The 19,707-nt window shown below is 41.0% G+C and overlaps 1 protein-coding gene across 2 annotated transcripts in view; it reads right to left on the bottom strand.

Annotated features, from left to right (window-relative positions):
- PLPPR1 (phospholipid phosphatase related 1) overlaps positions 1–17,020 on the bottom strand; it is a 331,759-nt gene extending 314,739 nt beyond the window's left edge. The window contains exon 1 of one of the 2 annotated variants that reach the window (XM_008054538.2): positions 16,645–17,020. The gene's annotated coding sequence lies outside the window, so the exon portion shown is untranslated. The remainder of the gene's footprint in view (positions 1–16,644) is intronic. The other variant, XM_021710637.1, reaches the window with a different exon arrangement.
- Positions 17,021–19,707: the final 2,687 nt, after the last annotated feature.

The raw sequence follows: 19,707 nt of genomic DNA, 5'->3' as shown, positions 1-19,707 counted from the left end.
AAGTATGAAAAATATCCTCAAAACAGGAACATTAGAGTTCATGATAGTTAAGAATAAATATTACGAGAACTTTCTAGAAGAAAGAAGCAAAAATCCCTTAATCTAAAAATCTAGACATGATTAAAAGGACTAAATATATGTGTGTGACAGAAGAGGAGTCTCAGAGTAAAAACAAGACTCCAAAAATGATAAATTATTCTGCTGGGGACAGAAAGATGAGCTATCTAGAGAGACCAATATGCTAGAAGGAGGGTTTTCAGTAAATCCCACTTTAAAGACCTACATTAAAGGGGACATATAACCAAGATAAATGTATTAAAATAAAATTCAATTACAAGGATTTGTGAGATTAGTAACAGCAAGGATAAACCAAGAAAACCAAGGGTTGAAAAATGTTGGGAAATAAAAGATTTTATTGGGTTTTGTAAGAATAAAAGAAGATATGAGGCAGATGATGGAGAAGGAAAAAAGGGACTTTGGCAATTCTGTTACTCTGGGTGGGGATAAAGGAAATGTAGACTGCAAAGTTGTCTAGAAGAAGGGGTGGAGGTTATGCATTAGGGGTCAGTAGCAAAGGTTGTCTAAAATTAGCAAGAGTATAGACAAAGACAAAAACAAGGGAAAAGTAGTTCTGGGGGAAGGGGGCAGAAAACTGGGGAAATGTCAAAGGAGAAACTATGAAGGTGAAGTTCATACAGAGGGACTGATAAGTTGAAGTGTGTGTTTAGCAGGCCCTCAGTGCTGTTCACTTTTAGACACATACATGCTTAAGAATGCATCTATCAGATTTTGTAGGAGTAAATCAGTGTTGGTTAGTTAATGTGAATTTCTATAATGTTGGAAGCAGCTGTGATTCTTTTTTGTAACATGTCTGTATCTGGGGGATGTTGCTGATACTTTTGTAATCCAAGATCAAGGAAAAGGGAAGAAAACTGACATTTATTGAGAATGAACAATGTGCCAGAGATTTATAGACAGCTTAGATATTCCTAACAATAATCATATAAGATAGGTGTTAGGAGCCCATTTTTAGAGGAGGAAATTGAAAGTCAGAGAGATTAACAATCCTGGCTGTGACAAAGCTAATAAATCAGAATTGAAAATCATCTGTTGGATTCTAGAGCCCAAGTTCTTCCTATTTATTCTACACCATGTCCCTGGGACAATGCAAGAATATTATAAACTCTTAAAACATCAGGTGGCATCATCATTTACAGCATGCCCAGCTTTGAGGTCAGCCTCTTAACTGACCCTGTCTTGCTAAAATATGCTTCTATAGAACAATCATTTAGAATCTCCAATCCAGTGCATTTTTGGCTCACTCCCTCCCTACTTATTGCCAATTCAGCATCTAGCTTCCAACTCTCAGAAGCTCAGAGTCATTTCCTTTCATTCATTGCTCTTTTGGTTCACTTACTCATTGTCCATTTATTCACCCATTCAACAAATATTTACTGCATACTTCAATATGTTTAATAAATCAAAGAACAGGAATATTTCCAGTTTCAGCTATTGCCTAACTGTTAAGACCCCCATCAATCTATTCAAATTCTACATAGATTATTCGACCAGTTGAGTATTTCTAGTGATTTGAGTTGAAATGATTTTGGTTGCTTCAACTCTACAGAGGTAGAGGGCATTGGGACCCTTCCTTTGGCACTGAGTTTGCTGTTTTCAAACTACATAACCATGTCTTGCATGTTTTAGGTAAACGTGAAATAGCTGTTTCTTTCTAGATAAGCTTAGAACCCTGCTCCCTTTCCACTTTTCTCTTTTGTAAGTAGCCCCTATCTCCACCCATCTACAATTTTAAAATTAAGGTAGAGAACCTTCTCAATTCCTCTGGGTAATCTCAGACATTCATATTAAAAAGGGAACACAGCAAACATAAGCCTTAATAGCCCCATGTAAGTAATTTTGGGCAAATTAGATAAAGTGATTCCCTGTATAAATGCCAGACATGTACTTTACTATTTACTGTACATTTCCAAGTCATATCAAAGAGAAACACATCTGATCCTAAGGTGATTTATATCCTCAGACAGCACATGCATTTCCATCTGACTCATACTACTTGCTTTGGTTTTCAATTGACAAATGACCAGTAAAAATTTGAGCCTCACACTGCTGGGAGATATTCCATCTCCCCTCATTATCTATAAAATGATGGAGCTAAATTAGTCATAAAGTATTAACAATGACAACTTGTGCAAAAATTTATAATTTATCCTCCAATAATTATCTCAAAACAATTTTTTAGTTAGCTTTTTCTTCATTTTACAAATGAAGCAATTAAATCTCAAGGAGGTTAAGAAAATTCCCAGCCACACAGTGAGTAAGCCATGTAGACAAGGCTCAAACTCAGAACTTTTGACTGATAATCTCACATTCTTTACAGTACATTCCACCATTTTCAAATGACCTCTATGTTCTCTTTCAGGGAGTGCACATATAAACTACAAAGCTGTGTGGGGGAGGGTGTGGAAGTCATGCATTAGGGATCAACAGCCAGAGCTGTCTAAAATGAGCAAGAGAGCAGACAAAAACAAAAGCAAGGGAAAAGGAGCTCTGGAAGAAAAGGGGCAGAAGACTAGGGAAATGTTAGAAGAGAAATTACCCTAGGTGAAGTCCATACAACGTGACTGATAAGGTGAAGTCTGTGTTTCATCTCCTATAATAATAAAAAAAATATTTTTAATTCACATTTAAAAAATTTCGAAATCACTCCCACTTGCAGGATATTACCCTGGAAATTATAATTCCATTAAACTTCCTTTTGGTCAAAAGTATAATCACTTAAGTTTTAGTAATTTCCTAAACTCAAATTGAGGAATACTTTAGAATTATTTTTGAAGAGGAAAAAAACTTCTTTCTGTGGTTCTGGATGTTCAGAAGCAGGTTTATTTGAAAGCTGAATTTACTTTGAAGGTAACCTGTCATTATTTTAAGGATAGTTGGTGGGAGGGAATCTAGCACCTGGGAGAGAAAAAGAGGAAAACTCTTGGTGGATAGATTCTCTCTTTGTTATAGAAGGATGTGGTAGGCCAGAAAAATTCCTAGACAGAAAGTAACCTTGGAATGCTCTATCCATGCTTTTTAAAGGAGTAATAAGAAAAAGAGGCACTAGTCTCATTAACTGTGCCCTTGGGTCCACAACAAATAATCTTTAATCCAAGGGAGAGGTAGAGGAACAAAGACTGGTAGCTAAGTTGAGAGTCTGGATGGAAGGGAGGGAAGATTCCCCTCCTGGATGAAGGCTCATTCTTTGATGAAAGACTGTATTTGGAACTCTCTCCTCCAGAAGCCCTACTTGAAAAAGCTTCTAATTATCCGATAAATTCCGATTTATTCTCTAGTGACTTAAAACTTCTTGTAATGTTAGGTAATCCATTCACTCAATTCTGAATGATTAAATTTCTCTTCTCTCAGTTCTTCTTCTATAAATTATATTTTCTCCAGAGGTATAGAGTTTAGCTCCTCACCACTTGCTTCCATACTTGCTTTTCCTGATGACGCTTACAAAGACTGATACCTTTTAAGAGCGTAGGTTATCATGTTCTTTTTTTAACATGACTAAATTTTCCAAGAATGTTACATTTCCTTTCAATAGTTTGTGCATTTCTTTCATGTAGCTGTTATTTAAGCAAGTAAAATTTCTATGCAAAGCAAGAAAAACATAAAACATCCAAGGAAATCCACAGAGACAGATACACAGACTTATGTTTTCAGGCAATGTTGTCACACCTTGCACAGCTTCCCTAGGAGAAAAACCAGGCACAACTTTGGGTAGTCAAAAGCTTCTTCATGGCCCAAAGTCCTACACAGAGCTGCCTTTGGCTGCTATAACAGAGACAGCAACAAATCATACAGAATATATATCAGCATTTCACTCAGAACAAACCTAGTAGCCAGAGGTAAACTCATCTTTAAAGATCTCACAGTGGCTAGATTTTCTATACAAATTTGCATTTTCTCAATAACAGTTCATGTACAGAGATTAGAACGTGCATATGCTAAATGTATTTCATTTTCCAAAAGTATTTTATTGCCTTCATTCCTATTTTGTCTTCTTAAATTTTTAATATATTTTATTTTAAAGATGTGGGGTATAATTCAGGATTAGGTGTACAAGTGGACATCGTACAGGTAAAATTTGGGCCCCCCTTTGGTCCCCACTTTGCCTGGTTTGAGATCAAGTACCCTTATTTATGTCGTGTTCCCTCCTCCTCCCCACCATGGAAATATTCCGCTACTGCCAATGCCTTTCTTACAGTATTATGGTAAAGTGAAAACATGTGGTACTCTGTTCTTTGTTTCTGTGATAGATCACTGAGTATTATTGACTCTAAATCCATCCACGTTGCTGCAAAGTCCATATGTTTATCCTTCTTTATGGCTGTGTAATATTTCATCATGTATACGTACCAATTCTTTTTTATCCAGTCTAATTTCAATGAGCAGCATGGTTGGTTCCATGTTTTTGCTACTGTGAATAATGCTGCAATAACCTTCATTCCTTAATCTGTATCCAATTTGCTTATTTTGTTCAAGCACTATACAAATGAGTCTCCATATAAAACCAATTTATATCTATGGGTATCACTTAATTTCATCTTCTTCCATATGAATTGTACCCCTTAACAAGGCCACCTTCTGCCAAGTAGCTAGAGGGAGGCAGAATTCAGTTCAAGCTAGAAGAATGTTTTAATGTCTCAAGGTCCCAGAGTGAAATGGACTCTTTTATGTACAAGTAAGTTCCCTAGTATGTGCCCCAACTACCAGAGCCCCATGTGCTTGAAAGTCAGTGGTTGCCACTGAAAAATCTCTGCCTCATTCAGAGAAATTCTCTGGGATCAAGCCCTTACCTCAGGTCCTATTTTCCCATGCATTTGCAGATCTACCTTGCACTGAGTCTTTAGAGCTATTTTACATTTTTAAATGCTCTTTTGCTCTCTTGCCTTTTGAACCTAGCGATTGCTACTGGTTTCTTAGATCCACTTTTAAAATGCCATTATTTTTCCTCTAATCCATTTAGTCAATAAATTTTGATTAAAGTTATAAAGTGTGGCAGGTACTCTTCTAGGTCTTGAATATGTAGCAATTGACAAAATATACAGAATTCCTCATCTTATGGTGTTTCCATTCTAGAAGGAAGAGGCAGGTCATAAATGAACAACATAAATGTATGAAAAATAAGGTGCTTATTAGTACAAATGAAGAAATATAAATCAAAGTAAAGAGTTAAAAGTGAATGGGCTGAGTGTTTTAGACAGAGCTAACAGGCAAGGCCTGTCTGATGACACTTGAGCAGATTTTGTATGAGGTTGTGGAAAAGGGAGACCTGCAGATTTTTGCAGAACAGGCATTCCAGACTGGGCTAGTAGCAAGTGCAAAGACCCTGAGGTGAAAGTATGCTGTAGGTGTTTGATGAACATTAAGGTTATCTTCTCTGTCCTACTTTCAGGATCCTGGGAAACCATATATGCATATCCATACATCCATTGTGGTCACCAACAAGGGGAAGGAATGGGACTCTGATGCCTTAAAGGAAAGGCTGAATGGCTTCCTATTATGTGGTGTGAAAAGAGATATCCCAGCACTGAGTGAGTGGTTGGGATTCATACCATTCACACCTCCTGGGCAAGCATGTGTCTTCATCCAGATAACCTACCAGTACAACTAAGGAAAGGAGACTTAAAGCACATATTTAATCAATGCAGATGATAATGTTGTCTTTATGTTTTCCCCAAGAATTTTCATGAAAGTTGAATAATAAAGAGGGCTGAGATTTAATTTTTAAGGCAGAATTTTGATATATTAATCAGATCTCTTCATTTTCCCACCTCTTGCTATGCTTCTGAGTTCTATGGTTCATGAGTCAGCAGTGACTAAAGGTAATATTCTGACAAAGTTTGGGGGTTACTAGCAAAATGAGTCCTATTTTCAACTTCTTGGTTTAGGTCTTATTATTACTTTTTTTTTTAAGGAAGTTAAAGTGTTATGGAGAAACATGTGACAACTCAATATTTTAAAGCTTGACATTGACATCCAAGTGGTTCCGAGGGCTACATCAGCTGAATGTCATGTGAATATCATAAATAATGAATGATAATAGTAACTACAATTTCTTTAGTCATGTTATAAACTCTATGTTAAGACACGTAATTTATTTATTCCTTATAAAATCTCTGTGAGAGGAAGGGTACTTTTATTATCTCCAGCTCACAGATGAGAGATCTGAGACTTAATAATGCTAAGGGATTGGTCCTAACATCACAAGGCTATTGAATGGTATATCTGGGGCTAGAATCTAGCTCCATCTGATGACACAGTCCAAGCTCTTAACCAATCACATGATCCTGCTTCCAGAGCAGGGAAGAATAATTAGAGTATTTAAGAATCAGAGTTTTACTTATGATCCTATCATGAAGAAAAATCATTGGTTACTATAAGAAAGAGTTATTGATTTGATTAAAGTTGGCAGGCAAAATGTATTTGTTTTGGAATTCACTCCTTGAGATTCAAGATGGCAAGAAGCTAAACTGAAAAATAAATAACTGCTAATAAGTTTATAGATGAATACCCTCCCTAGGTAATGCAGGCACCACCTCATCTCAACATTACAATTGATTGTTGACTACTTCAAAGTGTTATTCTAATGTGAGAATATCAGGCCATGGAGGAGGAGAAGATGGAGTGCAGGCAGGGATTAGATAGGCAGGAAGGGATGGGAAGACGGGGAGGCAACTCTGTAGCAGCTTGTGAGTTACAGCATTTACAAAAAGCATGAGTTTCAACTTCCTAGGAATTCATTGTTCAAGCTAGTGTTTGTGGAGTGAGTTCCCTAGTTCCTTCTTCCTGAGGTGGAGGTTGTTTTGTAGTCGGAGTATAGAATCAGCACTGACTTAATAGGCTGGAAACCAGCCTATTATCCCAGCATTTCCAATCACTACTTGTGGGACTCTGGAGAAGTCACTTAACCTTGATAGACTTCAACTTTTTCCTCTGGAAAAATAAGACATTTGGAATAGACTATTCCTTCCGGCAAATACATAAATCAAGGAGAATTTACAGCTTTTGCCATTTATTAATTCCAAATTAAGTCTCCTCATTATGTTATCTCTTGATAGAATGTGAACTTTTCAAAAGCACATGGTAGAATAGGTAGCTCCTACATGAATCTCAGAAAATATTTGTTCAATGACTGTATCTACAAAATGCACAAGGACAGAACCTGAAGACATGTAAGCTGAGCTCTATTTTAAGATGGAAAGCAGGATTCATTCTTCTCATATAATAGTAATATTTGGCCAGGGATGATGGCTCACACCTGTAATCCCAGCACTTTGGGAGGCCAAAGCAGGAGGATTGCTTGAGAACAGGAGTTCGAAACCAGCCTGGGCAACATAGCAAGACTCTGTCACTATTAAAAAAAAACAACTTTTTTTAAATTAGCCAGGTGTAGTCCCAGTTACTTAGGAGGTTGGGGAGAGAGAGTCACTTGAGCTCAGAAAGTCAACGCTACAGTGAGCCGTGATCCTGCCATTGTACTCCAGCCTGGGTGACAGGACGAGACTGTGACTCAAAAAAAAAAAGTAATATTTACCAAATGTTTATTAATCAAAAGAAATTACTTCTGTTTGAAATTATACCTTAAAGTAAATAGTAAAATAATAGTAAAGCATAACCCCACCTTTTAAAAAATAATATATGTAAATGTTAATGGACCAAAAAAGTTAGAGAAACATAGACCAAACAATTAGTGGTTTTCTGGAAAAAAAAATTGGGACAGAAATGTGAGAGATATTTACTTTCTACACCAGGCACTTCATCATATCTGTATTTTATATACCATTGTAGTACATATATAATTAGTTTAATTCATTTTTATTGCCAAAATAATCTAATTGTTCCAAACTAGACTGGCCAGAAACTATTTGTGTCACATGTTAATGAAAGCCTATGTAAAAAAACTAAACCCAAAGATTTTCTCAAGCTTAGAGATATTGTCTTGTACACTGCATTAAAAAATTAAATAAATAAAAACATACAGAGACATAATTTTTTTCAGTTAATACAAGTGTGAATGAAAAGGTCTTCTTTTTTCTTTTTTCAGTTCCTGAGATCCCCCCAGGAGAGAAGGCTGTGGGCTGATTATTAGAGCATTTGAGTGTGTGGGTTTGCCTGGAAGCAATAGCCTGCAAAGGCTAGAAGATGGGAATAATGATAAAATGCTTGGCTTGTAGAGCTGCTGAGCTGAGCAGCAGTACTCTCAACCAGATATCATTCTTGTTAATTGTGTCTGATTCCACTTGATTATGTATTTCATTGAATTTAAGTGTTGGTGGGGGAGGTCAATGCTCCATGCTTCTCATCAGAGACCTAATAAAAAGGCCATCCCAGAACCTCTTGACAGCCAGTCGTGCAAATACATTACCCTTCATTGTGACAGATTTGCTCCAGTAAATACGATCACCTTTTCTTCAGTTTGTATCTGTGAGCATTTCTAGAACACTTGATGCCATAATACCCAAAGAAAAAGCCTTTTCTAACATAATGGAGACAAAATAAAATATAGGCTTTCGTGTCATGTAAAAATTTATGACATTCACACAAAGAGGGGCATTATTTCCCATGTGTATGCCTCTCTTCTCTCGGTTATTGATGAATGGGAAAAGATAAATGTTCCATATAAGGAGGAAATAACAGCAGGGCATGGAGCTGACTGCTGACTTCCAATCCAGTTAACACTGACAAGCTGCTGAAGCTTGTTATCTAAGGCATCATGGGTGGCAAAAAGGTTATGGGGTAATCTGAAACTCCAAGCCTTTGAGAATCAGCAAGATTAAGTGGTATGAGCACAGATTTCGGACTCAGACCTGGGTTTGAATCCAGCTCTTGCTCTGAGAGCTTGGATAAGCTAATTCAACTAAGACTGGGTTTGCTCAGCTGTCAAATGGGGATATCAATACCTATTTTCCAGTGTACTGTAGAAATTAATGAGATAATATATATAAAGTTTCTACTGTAGTCCACAGTCCCTTTTATGGTACATAAGAGATACACAATAAAAATTAATTTTCTTTATCTCTTTCCATCCATTTTTTTTGAAAAGAAACAGCCAAGCTCTGTCATTCTATTTTCTGATCTCAAATCTTCAAAACAGACCAGTAGTGCCATAAACCAAGACAGTTGATGAATAGAATAGTTTTCTTCTCTCTTCTATTTTAGACCTTCAAAAACTAAAAAAATATGCAAGTAAAGACATGACTACATGTAAACTTATAAATGAAGAAACTAGTCTAAATGATCTCATTTTCCAGTCCTGAGACAAGGAGATAAATAGGTAAATGATAGGCAGATAGAGCTCTTATTCAGCTTTTATGTTTAACCTTTTGGCCTTGCTTTTGCAATAAGAAGATAATGTTTAATGATTAGCAGATTAGCCAGGTCATGAAACATGTATTAGGAGCACATACTACCATGTTGAATGGTGTTTGCTTCAGTATTTTCAGTTAGGGTCCTTACCCTACACAATGATCCTGCATTTTTACGCCAAGAGTTAGAAGGCTAGGACATATCCTTTTCACTACTTAGTGGAAAGAGCAGGGCTGGGACTAAGGTCAGGTGAGTGGCACTTACACTGGGCACAAAATTTAAAGGGTTACCCAAAAATACTCAAAATTCAAGATAAACAAAATTTTTTTTAATTGTAATGCAAAATTCCACGATGAACAAAATGTTGAAACTGTAGATAAAGACAGGAAGTAACCCCGCACTGGCACAACTCTTGCTTCCCTCACCTTGATCCCAGTCCTGGGTAGAATCTGAGTCTGTAATCAGGAGTCCAGAGTTCTGACACCACTCAGCTACAGTAAGTAGCAGCCTCAGACAAGTTGTTGCACTTTTAAAATTCTTGGTTTCCTTGTCTCATTTCACTTGAAGGTCTCACTGGATAATTTCCAAAGATGCTTTGAACTTGAAAATTCTTTGATTTTCTGTAATATGAAGCTGCATTGTTCTACACACCAATGACTCAAAAGGGCTATATTCACTCATTCAGTCATTCAATCAAAAAAAGTTTACTGAACACTTACTATGGGCCAAGCACTATGTCAGACACTGAAAATACTGAGTCAGTGACTACTAAAACACATGGAAAGGGAGGTCAACCTTAGTGTTAATAGGTTAGGGCGACCTTCCCCAGAAAGTGACTTTGACCTAAAAACCTAAAGGAATTAGTCAGGGGAAGGCAAAGATGGAATTCAAGAAAGAGGAAACAGCATAGCCAAAGATCTGAAGGTAAAAAGAAAAATCTCACTGGAGTAACGAAGAAATTTAATATGTGTGAAACATTAATAGGATGGTTGGGACCACGGAAAAAAGCAATCTGATTACAGCATAATAATAAAAATATTTGCCACAATGTAATGCAAAGAGCACTGGACTATGGGTCAGACTTTGGTTCTAGTTCCTACCCTGCTGCCAACTAGCTAGATAATGGGGTTTCCAAATCCATTGGAGTTGTATTTTAGAACACATGACAAATTTTTCCATGAGAAAGAGAGGCATTTAATTTCCAAAGGAATGTTGTCCATTTCACATCTGAGATGTCGATAGTTTATATCCCTCAATACCAAATAGGTGGTGTAATTAATACAAGCAGTTACTTCCCTGAAAACAATTTTCTAAACAGCTAAGTCCCTGATGTGTAATGCCCATGAGTCTGAAGAATACAAGGACTAGTCCAAAGATAAGCAAACTTCATCCTCCCCAGACAGGTGTGAGAAGTATGCAGCTAGCAAATGTTATTGGCAGATACTGCCAGCTCTTGTCTACTCCACCTAGGTTTATGACAGCCGAGTTGGTCTGCTCCTGCCATATTTGTGTCTGCTGGTTTAATTTTTGCACTTAGGAAAACAGGATTAGAGCCAGCTATTTATAACCAACCAAAAAAATTGTTTTTAATGAACATCAGAGCATACATCTCTAGAGTCCTGAGCATAAAATTAAAGCTTTATGTTTTTAACCTCACTGATGTCATACATAATACCTGCCACTTATTGAGTACTTACTCTGTCCAAGCTTTATTAGTAACTCATCTAATCCTCAAAATCCTATGCAATGGACTCTACTATTATCGCCACCTTAAGAGCAGGAGTAACTGGGAGCACAGAGATGCAAAATGTGTGCCCAAAGTTGCACAGTTGATAAGTGGCAGAGCCAGAATTCAATTAATTCAGAATTTTGAATTAATTCAAAATTAACAGTCTGTCTAACTCTAGAGTCTGTGCTCTTAACCACTGTGCTACATAAACAAGTAAGGCTCATCAGCCTGCATGCCCAAGTAGCATCATTAGGATTTGACACTCAGAGGCTCCTTAAATTTCCAAGATACTCAAGGGTTTGAATTCACTGGACTTCAGGAAGCACTTGAGTCATTTAGTTGTAGAGAAGAAGAGCAACTTCTGTGTCTGTCCTCAAATCCATCTTTCTATGCTCTCAGAAGAGGCATTCTTCCTCCTCTCTGCTTCTTCTTCTCTCATGCCCCACCCACCCTTTGTTCTCCTTAGACACTAGCTCTTTCCATTTGCTCCCCTTGATAAAAACTGTGCTTGAGACTCACTGAACCTATAGCCCCATAACTCTTTCCCCCACCAGATTCATAAATGACAGATAGTTACACACTGCCTGGATTTTTTTTTTCAGCCTCCCATTCCCCACTGAACTCCCTGAAATGTCTTCTGAGCACACTATTGTACTAAGATTGCTTTCCTAATGGTCACCAGAAAACTTCTTTTCCTTGTCCCTTTTCAGTTGCCTACTTTCAATTTTTTCTTGTTCTCCTAACTTAAAATTTTCCTAGTAATTTACACATTTGATGAAGGGAAACAGCTTGTATGATTATGAAAATGGGCTTTGAGACCTGACTCTGAAACTTTTTAGCTTGGTATCTATGGATGAGCTACAGGTCCTCTCTGTCTCAGCCACGTCAGCTGTACAGTGGGAAAATGAGTCATGTGGGGACTAAACAAGATTCCACATGTAGGCACTTACACAAAGCTTGAAACAGTTAGGGTCACTTCTATGAAGTCTGATCATCCCTTCTCATGATTCCCTGAGGCTTCTGCCAGTTCTTTTTCTTCTTGCCTGTGTATGTTCTTTTCTGGCACTTATTTCTCTCCTTAATCCCAACATTTTGCTAAATGCTGAAATATAGTCCTTGGCTCTATGGTCTCCTGCTCTTTCCATCATTTTCCTTAATAAAAATAATAGTTGGCATTTACTGTGAAATTCCTATATGCTGGGATCTGTACCAGTGCTTTCCAAGATATCCCTGTGTCACCCCAAAGTCGATTTCTGCAAAACAGCATCAGGCCTTTCACTTTCCCGAGCTAACCTCCCTCCTCATTCCTCTGCTACCATCCATCCAGCTACCGCTGGTCAAACCCACAGTGCTATCTTTGATTCTCCTTTGGTTGCACCCCCTGTGGTCAATCTGCAAACAAATTTTGACTATGTTTTTCTCCATTCTGATATCTCTTAATGGGATTTTCAGACAGAAACTCAACATGTTTGGGTTTGGTTCACTAAGGGACGTAGTTCCTAGAACTGTGCTCTTGATGACTGAAACATGGGTGATCTGGCCTTCATGTCAGGATGTCAAGATGCTATGAGCTCTTTAAATGAGACTCTGTGGCTTATGAACTCCCTCGTCCAGATTATTTTTATAGTTTTCACAAAGTACACAAAATCGTGAAATTCTGACAAGTAAGGGGCAAGGATAAAGGGATTCACATGTACTGCCAGCCTACTATTATCAGGAACTGTATTAAGTGCTGTTGCTTCCAAGATGCAGTGATGACATCATTTTTTAAATATAAAAAATATGATGCTATTTCCTAGTGGACTTCAGAGCACAGTTCTTATTCATAGAGGTGGCTAAGAAAATGTGTTTTTGTTTTTATCTGTAGCCTCCCTGGAACATTTCATCACTGACCTCCAAGTTAGTTGATCACCTTGGAGAAATGGAAGCCATGATTTAGAATCTACTCTTCTAATGCAGGAGTCATCACTTCCTGCCTGAATTTCTTATTCATTTAGTTCAACAAATATTATATTGAGTCCCTATTCTGTAAAAAGCCTTGCTCCATGCTGGTGATGCAGCTGTGAATGCCCTGCTCTCACCATGCAGAAAAGACACCTACACAAGTGAATGCTGGGGAAGTAGAGGATGCTATGGAGCACACGGAAGGAGGTTCTTAGATTAGCAGGTTTTACTCACCTCACTTGTCTTTCAGATATATCTCCTCCTCCTGTCCACCTCTACTGCCAACACCCTCATCATTTCACACCTATATTTCCACAATAAGCTCCCTGCCTCCAGTCTCACCACCTCCAATTCAACCTCCACACTGCGGTCACAGTCATCATTCTCTAATGCAAATCTGATCATGTCTCAAACTTTCCCAACCTTCAAATACTCCTAGCCTTCCACACGAAGAGATAGTTGCATTTACACTTGATCCCTGCTTATTTCTCTAATTTGATGTTGTACCAGTCTAAAAAGCTAAGAACCCACATCTCTCGCTGCAGCCACACAGAACTACTTCCAGTCCTTAGAAAGTTTTTGTCTGCCTGGAAAGCCCTTCTCTTTTCCTTGTCCTCGTGTAAGACTCAGTTCATATCTACCTCCCTAAGAAATCTTTTGATATCTTACTCTTCTTGAGTTGGATGCCCTCCCTCTGTGCTTTCATAGCATCCTGGGTATATCTCTTTCAAAAACTTCCTCTATAGCATTAGTTGTTAATTAGTGTCACCTAGTTGCTGTTTCACCCTCGATGGCTCTAAGCACATTGGATAGCTTAGAATGACTCTAATTTATCAGGCACTCTCAAACATTTCCTCTGACTGGAATGACCTTTCTATCCTTTTCTATCTGATAAAAGACTATCCATTTTTCAAAAATATCTCAAAGATCACCTACTCAGGGGAAGAAAAGGATCATTTACGTGTCTATACTATTGGCACATGGTTTACCTTACAATTATGTAATCAGATCGCATCACAATTAAATACCTGTTTCTTTAAGAAGAAGGACCACTTTTTTTTGCTTCCTTGCATTTGTGGTTTTTGTTGTTGCTGTTGTTTTGCCAGCCTGCAGCACATAATAAGTGCTCATGCATCTTTTCTGAATGTTGAGAAAATCCAGGAGGAGGGGGTGAAGTATATGGCATACATGTTAAGAGTTCACAGCACAATACAGAACTATGCAACTTTCCATCTCATGTGTGTTAATCTTGTGTTTACAACTAGAACATAAACACTTTGAGGACCAGAGCTATGTTATATATTTTAATATGACTTCCAAGGCTAAATACAGGATAGGTAGTCAATAAGCACTTGCAAATAGAATTGATTTTGCAAATGAAGGAAGAGGAAATATAGTGTAACAGAGCAAATAAAGAACTCTAGTAAAACACACACAAAAATCTTGATCTTTTCTTGCCAAGATTTGCAAAGAAAATGATGAGACTGTTCACCATGGGATTAAAAAGGACATATGCTGACAATTATATTTAAAACCCCTCTATGCCAATTTCACTTGAAAATATTCCTGGAAAGGTCTTTATTTCACTAGTTATTTGAAAAATTTTTTAAATGTTTTAAGATTTTTCTGTTACTGAATTCCTTTTAAAAATCATAAAAGCCAAACCGTTTTAATAACATGTTCCTTTCCCAATTCCTCTCTCTCTTTCTCTCCCTCTCTCTCCCTCTATCGCTCTCTCTCTCACTCACTCACTTTTTTTCCTCCAAAACCTTTTCACCTTTGACTATGCTAACAGGTCTCTTTCACATGCGAACTTTCTCAATTACTGTCATGTACATCATGCTTTCATCCACTTCTAAGAAGTCACAGAATGTTAAAAATGTAAAAGGTCCCCCATCCCAGGGATCAGCAGAGAAATGGCCCCCACCTGACATCTCAAAGTGACGAGAATCCCTGCTGATGATGGCCAGTAGTCATGAGTACTGGACCTGAGCTTCCAGTTTTTACTTCTGTTAGCATCAACATGACTTCCAGGTTCTCCATACACTTCTCTTAAAAATCCAAGGCTCCTAGGGTGCAAACGAACCAAAAATGTACCTGTCTGCCCATCCCGCCTTCCAGGTTCAAACATGTCAAGATGGAGAAACTTTCACACATGGCACTTTCTAGAACCAATGAACGAATTTATGATTATGCTAAAGGTTATCCCAAGAATAATGAAATCTATTATGCACCAGATGTGACATTCCAGACACACCAAACTAGAGTCCCACTCGATGAATAGGAGCTGTCAACCACACAAGTAGAAGAAGAATTTGAATTCAGTGATGGCTGCAGAGTACCTCCCCTCCAGTCTACCTCGTTCTGCCTTAACTGGCCTCTGGACACACCTCTCCTAAATGACCATTATCTGTCCCTCTTCCATTTCCCTTTGTCCCAGTCCTGGACTCATCACATGCTGATCTAGTCTCCACTGTTTCAAAGCACCATTAGATTTGAGACTTTCCTCAGGTGCGCCTGACGCTTTGCAGCTGAGATCCCGCCCCACTGGGGCTGGCATTTTAAGGAATCCTTTCCTCGGAACCTATTTCCTTGAGCTGAAGAGATAGTCAGAAAGGTGCCTGTTCACCAACTAGATACCAGACGGCAAAGAATGTCTCCCACGAAAGAGGGCGAAAGGAAAAACGATATCCTCACAAAGAAAAATAATAACCCAGAATCCTCCACATATTCCACACGTGTGAGTCATAAAACCCCGCGAAAAAAACAAAACCCCGGTTTCCCCCTAACGCCGCCGCCACGGCAGCCCGAGACCAGCTCCCGGTGCTGCTGCGGTGACGTGAGAGAAGACAGCACCTTCCCCGGGGGATCCTGGCGCCCAGCGTTTCTAGGAGGTGATTATGGCAAGCCTTTCAGGAACTCATCATTTATCCTCTCACTGACCCGATCCTCACCCTGGCGCCTTTGGCACTGGCGCTGAATGAGAAAGCCGAACGCTGCCCCTCCAATTTTCCAGGTGACACCCCCGACACGCACACTACTATCCGCCTAGGGCGCGGGGTGGGGGTGGGGATGGGGACAGGGGTTCGGGATGAGTGGACGGGAAGGCAGGCAGGTGCCCATGCCTGAGAGAAAATCAATGGCAACGCTTACAGCCGCGGGTGAGAAATCCCAAACCCTGCCCGGGTGGGAGGACTTGGCATCAGCTACCTGCAGGGCGCCCCCGCCCGCACGCCCACCCATGCGCGCCGGCTCGCGTCGCAGACCGGAATGCAGTCAGGAGGATGGAACGGGACGGAGCGAGCCTCCACGCCCCCTTTGTCTCCACGCTCCCCAAATGTCACGGGAGGAAAGTTTACGAGCAGGGAGGATGTAGCTCTCTGCTGGGCCAATCTGACACCTCGCAGGAAGCGACCCTCGCCGGGTTCACCCTCTCGCCCCGAGCAGCCCCGGCGCTGCCTTCATGTGCGCCGCGAAACCCACATGCCAGGCGTGGGCCACCTGCGCCGCCGCGTCCGTCCGGGAACCTGCCCCACGCTGCCCCGCCGCGGCGACGTCCCGGAGCGGCGGGTGGCGGCGGACGCCACACTCACCTCCCGCAACGGAGCGTCCTCCCGTGCGTCCGGCTCCCGGGAGCGAGGTGCATTCAGGCAGCGGCCGGAGACACGCTTTCAGGGCGCTGCTGCATTCCGCCTGCGTGGGAGAGCGAGCCGGCGAGCGCGCGGCGCGGGCGTGTACGAGTGTGTTTGTGCGAGTGTGTGTATGTGTGTGTCAGTGTGCGCGCGCGCCCGTGGGGCGGAGGTGCGCGGGATCAGGGAACCCGCCGGGCGCCCATCCCGCGCTCTGCCTCCTCCTCCTCCGCCTCCTCCCGGCGCAGCCGCTTGCGCAGGGTCCAGGTTTCAGGATCTCCTGTTTGTTTAATGAAAGGAAAGGAGCAAAAGGCTTGCGGGGAGGGGGCGGGGGGGGGAGGTTGCTGGAGAGGCGGGGAGGGCGCCGGCCTGCGCATGCTCAGAGAGGGACACTGAGCGCTTGCTCCGGAGTCGAAGCTGAACGGGGAGTGAATTGGGGAAGAGGCGAGCAAGACTGCGCCCAGCAGGGCGGCTGGGGCTCCGCGGGGTTCCCGGAAGGCGTCGGGGAAACCTCACAGCAAATGTGCGCCCTGCGCGGGGACTTCGTAGCGCCTGCAGCGCTGGAAAGCCGGTGGCGGGATCCCCATCCATCCTAGGAGACCGCTCCTGCTGGAGTCCTAGGTAACGCGGGACTGTCCTCTCCCTGTGTATTTGTAGTGCTTGCCCCAGAGCTCCTGTGGGCTACTCTTTTGCTTCTGCCCTGCAGGCAACCGTGATGCGTCTCCCCAGAGGCCCAGGAGGAACCACAGGCTGCTGGTTACTCCTGAACGAAAATGAGTTTCCTGATTTGTGCTTCTTTCTTCCCCTTCCAACTTCCACTCTGTGAAGGGCAGGAAAAGGCAACGTCCACACGGGTCCCAAAACAGCTTTAATGGGATAGGAGCGAGGGTGAGGAGGGGCACTTAATAACTAAAGAACAAAGGAGAGGGAGGAAGGAAGGTGAGTCTCAGAGGACCCTATATTCAGCCTCCTTTGGTGACAGGATTAGATGGAGGAGACATTTGCCCTATTCAAGACGGCAAATAAATAAATAAATAACAATGGATTCATTGTTCCCCTAGCCTCGAATGCCAAGGCAATTCTAGGTCTTTGTGAGGCTTCTGGCTACTTGGTAAAGTGGAAGAACTGTCAACGCGAAGAGAGTCCAGGAAGAGAACCTGAGCCTGCCATAGTGCAGTAACCTGAGACCAGGGGAGGCGCGTCTTTGCTAGAGGAGTGGAAACTCTTCTTTGGTGAGATTGTTCTATGAGCAAAACAAAATTGTGAAGACCCATTCCAGAACTTCCATTTTCACCTCCTCCCTGTGTAATCCCTGTCTCCTCTCCATCCCCACCCCACTCCCAAGGAACTCTGTTTAAGGATATCCCTACCCCCTATTTATTCGTTTTCTTACTTCCAGAAAAGGACCACCATTGGTCCCCGCTGCTTTGGAGGGATAGAGGACAGCCTGCCCTGTGTAAACCTTTTCCAAGCTTTCATTAAAGATCACCTCTGAGCATTTCCCCTACATGGTGCAAGCAGCAGATGCTTTCTTGCTGAACTCTGACCTACATCCCATTCATCTTCCCAATAATAGTGTCGAGTGACACTCGAACAGCAGGACAATTAGATCAAATCCTAGAGCACACCCGGAGGAGAGAAAACAGCATGTCTAAATACCACCAACAAAAACAAAGTTTAGAAGGAAAGACTTAGAGGAAGGAAAGAAGGAAGGGAAGGTTCTTCAAAAGAGAAAATACCCTGGGTGTAATGGCAGGTTCCTTCTCTCAGTAGCTCACTGAAAGGAGTAGAATTGCAGTCAGTCTGAGTCTCCACCGAGTAGGGGAGATCAGGTTCTCCTGAAAAACAGCAAAGCCTCTGTAGTGTGAACCACTCAAAATATTTGGAGCGCCTATTACCGTGCCTGTTTTTATCAGGACTTCCCTTTGGTGCTGGGCTTCTTGGAAGGCATCCAAGACAGATCTGCCTTATTGCCATAGTCTTCTCAGAACTGTAAATAGTGTTCACTGGAATTTCAAGGTGTTAGTATTAGGAGGCCAATTGCTTTCTTGAGGCAAGAACACCATTCTCCCTGCCCTGGTGTTCTATAAGCAGGTGAGTGAGGGCTTTGAATCCAAGAATTGAATGGGGCTGGGATTTGCAGTTCAGTAAGCCAGAGACAGAAATAAGGCACTTCCTCCTACAATGAAAGGTATCCAGGGCTGCCTGGCCAAGAAACTCTGAGCCTGGTGCCGAGTAAAAAGTAAAGGGACACCATTCCCATCAGAGCTCAGGGACACACCATGCACCAACTTAAGCAGAAAGTAACTCCAACAACGTCACATGGGAAGGAGAATGTATAAATTCAGAATTACAAATAAAGTGTAATCTTCATGGTGTCTGCTCCAAGATTGGTGAATGAGTAATGCTGGAAGAGATTTTTAGTATTTGAGAAGAGTGGGGGAAACAGGACATTAAGTGAAATAATATATACGTAAAACACTTAACATAGTGCCTAGTGCATAACAAGCACTCCATAATCGTAGTTATTATTTTTATTAACATCTTCTATGACTTTTTTTTTTTTTAAAGGCTGAGGAGATTTTTTTTTTTTCCTCTTAGTTTAAACAAGTAAAACAGATAAAAGCCAAATGCCTTCTAGTTTTCCTTCTGGCTTCCTCTGTCACCCCCTCACCTATCACCCTGATCACTGATGTATTCAAATCTATGTAATGAAAAGCATGCTATAAAAACCCAGGGCAGTGTGAATGGGGAATAGCTCCAACTCTCACCCTTCCACAACTGAAATCTAGACGTAAGTGTGAGATAGCTTTGTCTTTCAGAAACATGCCTCAAGCACTCTCTGCCACACATCTTACAGTGATTAAGGACTCCTGCCTGGCAGGGTCTCTTGCTGTAACACCCCACCTACATTGGCACATCAAGCTTTGTATTTTCACTCTTTTTTTTTTTTTTTTTTTTGCCTGCCTTCTAATTTTAGCTATCAAATGTGTTACTCCTCCTAGGTAACAGAATGCCCAAAGCCAA

The sequence above is a fragment of the Carlito syrichta genome, unplaced genomic scaffold, assembly GCF_000164805.1.
Source record: "Carlito syrichta isolate Samal-C Ts95f unplaced genomic scaffold, Tarsius_syrichta-2.0.1 Scaffold296304, whole genome shotgun sequence".
In the NCBI taxonomy this organism is placed as follows: domain Eukaryota; kingdom Metazoa; phylum Chordata; class Mammalia; order Primates; family Tarsiidae; genus Carlito; species Carlito syrichta.
The sequence above is the reverse complement of the archived record's forward strand: the minus strand, read 5'-3'. Positions and strand labels throughout refer to the sequence as shown.